General features: G+C 38.7%; 1 pseudogene; it reads right to left on the reverse strand.

Annotated features, from left to right (window-relative positions):
• Positions 1–2117: 2117 nt before the first annotated feature.
• Positions 2118–4442, reverse strand: LOC102139223 (HIG1 domain family member 1A, mitochondrial pseudogene; annotated as a pseudogene).
• Positions 4443–4925: the final 483 nt, after the last annotated feature.

Here is a 4925-nt window from a genome sequence, read left to right on the forward strand (position 1 = left end):
GTGGAAATCTTGTGACAATTTTTCATGGAAGGATGAGGACACACCACAATGGATTCTACATGGTATGCCTTCCTAATAGCCCTTCTTATATACCATCCCCCGAAATGGTCCACTCCTAATAGCTCTTCCTAAATCTTTTCTCTCTCACGTACTCTCCAAAGTTTCCAGTTGTATTAGTTCTTCTCTCTACCTCTCCTATCTTTTCTCTTTTTGTTCTCATGAAGATTAATTGCACCTCCTCAATTTTTCAAGTCTTCTCTCCTTCCACAACAATACCCTGATAAACAAACCAAGTAAATACTGTTTCTTTTACCCTCAGGAAGAAATGGAGAAGGTGATCACAAAAACTTGTAATTTGGTATTTTCCTCCACACCACACTTTATTTTTAACCTAAAGATTAATGTCTTGGAATATAAATAGCTACTACACTGTAATTTTGAATAAGTATACCATAAATGATATCAATTTTATTAAACTTGTGTAAAGAAGTATTTCTATACTTCATCTAAATGTCAGCTGGGTTCCTCCCAATACTTCCAAAATTCAGGTAGGCAAAGGGCTCTATTAGTTTGCTGTGGTTGCCATGACAGAGTACCATTGACTCTGTGGTTTACAACACAAATTAATTTTCTCACAATTCTGGAGGCTTGGAAGCATAAGATCAAGTTGTTGGCAGGTTGGTTTCTTCTGAGGCCTCTCTCCTTGGCTTGGAGATGGCCCTTTCCTCCCTGTGTATGTCTAAATTACCATTATAGGTAATTTGTTTAATGTTTATGATTCTTATGGAGAAAATAAACATAATGCACACATTTAAAGTATTCTTCATTTATCTTTGCATTAGTGCTTAAAATACATATTTCTCTTTCAAGATGACATTTAAAAATTATTCTAATACAATAGCAGCAGAAATATAATTCTGCAATATTTAAGAGCTAAACTGGAATCCATAATTAAGCTATTCTTATGTTTAGAATTGTGATTTTGAGGCCAGGCATGGTGGCTCATGCCTGTAATCCCAGCACTTTGGGAGGCTGAGCTTGGTGGATCACCTGAGTTCAGGAGTTCAAGACCAGCCTGACCAATATGGTGAAACCCTGCCCCTACTAAAAATACAAAATTAGTCGGGCATGGTGGCACATGCCGGTAATCCTAGCTACTTGGGAGGCTGAGGCAGGAGAATCACTTGAACCCGGGAGGTGGAGGTTGCATTTAGCCGAGATCATGCCATTGCACTCCAGCCTAAGCAACGAGCAAAACTCAGTATCAAAAACAAACAAAGAAACAAACAAACAACACAAGAATTGTGATTCTGAAATAAATACCACTACCATGTAGCTCTGCTGTAAGCTTTCTAGATTTCGTTTATTATTTATTTATTTGAGACAAAGTCTCACTCTGTCACCCAGGCTGGACTGCAGTGGTGTGATCTCAGCTCACTGCAACCTCCTCCTCATGGGTTCAAGCGATTTTCATGCCTTAACATCCCGAGTAGCTGGGATTATAGGTGTGCAGCATCACATCTGGCTAATTTTTGTAATTTTAGTAGAGACGGGGTCTCGCCATGTTGGCCAGGCTGGTCTCAAACTCCTGGCCTCAAGTGATCTGCCTACCTCAGCCTCCCAAAGTGCTGAGATTACAGGTGTGAGCCACTTTGCCCAGCCTAGGTTTGGTTTAAACACACACACATACAATTTCAGTTGTGGGTGGCTTTAGAAGTTATACTCCATGCACTTTTTTAAAAGAGTTCCAAAAGAGCCAACCAGTCCACAAGACAGGCAGAAAAGAGTTAAGCAGGATAAATAGGACTCCTACATAACATTAAAGCATGCAAAAATCTGCAGAAAACAGGGAGTACTTCAAGGTTGGCCTACTGTCTTCTTTAGAACTGATTTCATCTTAACATTTTTAAAAGGTGGACATTTTAGCATCATCAAGTCCATTTAGGTGACATGTTTCTTTTGTGTTAACTTGACTCTCCTGAGTGACCTAGTTAGTGAAGCAGTCATGGGTACTTTCGTCACCAAGCAAATCAAGCCTGCAAGAAAGGCAGCCAATGTTCAAAATACCATGTTATTGTTGAATACATTCAATTTATTTTCAACATAAACATGTAACCTCAATAATGAAATGTGTAACTAATGCGAGCTCCTCCAACAAGACCAAGACAGCATCTCTTCTTCTTGTAAGGCTTAGGTTTTGCCCAGAATTCCCAATATAGGGAATAGCCCATACCAAGAGTCATTGCTCGCACAACAAAGCCTTGGGTTGCCATACACATGTGGGTCAGGTGAAGGAAGGTTTTCATATTTCCCCTGATCTTTAATTTGTTAATTCATATGCAACAATTGCTGCAAAACCTGCTATTCCAGTGGGGATTAATGGTGTATCTTCAGCTTTTCAAATAGGTTTTGATTCCTGATCTTCATTATATGAAGAAAGAAAAACATCTGTGTTGGTTGATATAGTGATTGCTTGAAGAATCTTCTGAGAGCAAGAACCTCTCACAATCCAAATGGCTTCTCCAATCTTTACAGTTTTCCATTTTTTTCTTATTATTGAGTTTTAGGAATTTAGGAATTTGTTATATTTTGGATATAAATCCTTTGTCAGATAAATGTTTGCAATTATTTTCTTCCATTCTTTCATTTTATTAACAGTGTCTTTTGCAGATAAGTTTTTAATTTTAACAAAATCTGACATAACTTTTTTTTCTCTCATAGATTGTGCTTTTGGCATTATATCTAAAAACTCATCTCCTAATCCACATCATATAGATTTTCTCCTAGGTTTTCTTGTAGAATTTTTATAGTTTTACACTTTACATTTAGGTCTATGATCCATTTTGAGTTAATTTTTGTGAAAGGTGTAATGTGCTTATCTAGGTCCTAGGACCATTTGTTGAAGATCCTTTCTCCACTGGATTGTCTTTGAATCTTTGTCAAAGATAAGCTGACTATATTTGCATGGGTCTATTTCTGGACTGGTTTTCATCGATATATGTAGAAAACTTACTGTTAGGTAGCTTAATACCTACTTTAGGTATTCAAATTTATTCTCTAAGAGGTAGAAAACAAGTGCCCCCAAGTCTGCTATCTCCCCAGAAGGAAAAAAAAAAAGATAAAAATAAAATGCATTTAATTTCAATCAGCATGCATGTGTATGAAAATCTACCTCAAAATAGCTAAAATGGTAAAAGATGTGTTGCTATTTTAAAGTCAGAAGAGTTGGATTTGCCTCCGGCAGCTTTAAGCTTCCAGGGTGTTATGGCTCACTAGTTTCAGGTTAGAAAATTAGAAATGCAAGGCATGTATGGTTTCAGTATCTGCCATTCTATCATAATTTCATAGTACAAGGGTTTCCAGGGAGGGACCTAAGGCAGAGGGTGGGAGGGAGGGGGCAAAAATTTATGGAGAAAAGAATGAAAGGTACCAAGAGAACTAGTCCAACTATCTGTCTTTATTTTTAACAGCTTTCAAAGCAAGTCATGCATGCTGAGCACTGCAAAAACACCAGGCATTTGTGGAGGGGGAAAAAAAAGTCTTCTGGGAATGCACCGCTTGAGGGGAGAAAATGGCTTCATAAAGAAATGATGCAAACACCATACTTTGCCCTGCCAGCAACTTCTCTCTCAATTTGCAACTGCAGAATGAAATATCCACTACACCAAAGCCTCAGTCAGCTGCAAAAACAATGTATTGTAATCTGATATTTATTTTTTCTGAAATGGATCCACGGCCCTGACATTTCAGACTCTGAAGCTTTGCAAAGCACCCAGAGAGCCTTTGCTGCCCTTGGGGGAGTGCAGAAGGCCATGAAACATCCTCACTTTTGCAATATAATTTTTCTTCAAGAACCCACGCCAGAGTTGGATGAGTTTCCATCCAGCTTTGGGAGGGAAAAACAAAAATGAATTAATTAAGCTTACCAGACAGCCTTCAAAAAGTGTAATGTCAGCCCTTTATTATGATATAATATCAGCCAACACTTGGTTCACTTTCCCTGGGAGATACTGGATTGGAACTGCTCATATGGAAGAAGCACTTGGCTGTCCCAGCCCATACACTCAAGTGATTTAAATCTAGTCTCAGGAGAGACTTGACATCATAAAGGGAAATTGTACTCAGGTTTTCTAATCTATGAAAACATTACCTCAATACTGCTAAACTTAAGCCTTACCACCATTTCTTTCTTTCCCTCTGTCACAAAACTTCATGGAAGAGGAATCAATGCTTCACTACTTCACCACCTAACATTTCCTTAACTCTGAGATCCACTGCCATAGAAAATGTGAATGATGCTCTTCTTTTAAAGGTCACTAAGGACCTCACATTCTTCCATCCAACATGTATTTTTCAGTTGCCGTGGACTTTACCATTAGACACCACTTACCAACCTTTTTTTCCATTCCGAAGCTTTGTGTTTCCTTGCCTTTTGTGGACATGCTACCGGAAGTTTCCTCTTTGTCTCTTTTCGGTGCATTTTCCAGACCCTTCCTTGTGCTCATTCTCCAAGGTTCTTTATTTCAACCTCTTATTCTTTTATATTCCTTTTCTCAACAAGCCCCCATTCCCATATTCACAGCTATCATCTCCTTGATGGCTGGCACTTTAGCAGCAATCTTGAATCATGAAGTACCCTTGAGGATGAAATTCACCAGTGGAGGATGCTGAAGCAGGGTATTAGAAGAAACTTGCCAACCTCCTGATTTCTTTTATGTAGTAGAATAAGCCCTGTGTGTTTAAGCCATTCTTCCTTTGAACTTCTTATTTTATGCAACAGAATCGAATTTAACTAATACAAATAGGTACCAGCCTGGGTATTTTGGCTCATGCCTGTAATCGTAGCATTTTGGGAGGCTGACTTGCAAAGATCACTTGAGGCCAGCAATTAGAGACCAGCGTGGGCAACATAGTGAGACCTCATC

The sequence above is a fragment of the Macaca fascicularis genome, chromosome 10, assembly GCF_037993035.2.
Source record: "Macaca fascicularis isolate 582-1 chromosome 10, T2T-MFA8v1.1".
Taxonomy (NCBI): domain Eukaryota; kingdom Metazoa; phylum Chordata; class Mammalia; order Primates; family Cercopithecidae; genus Macaca; species Macaca fascicularis.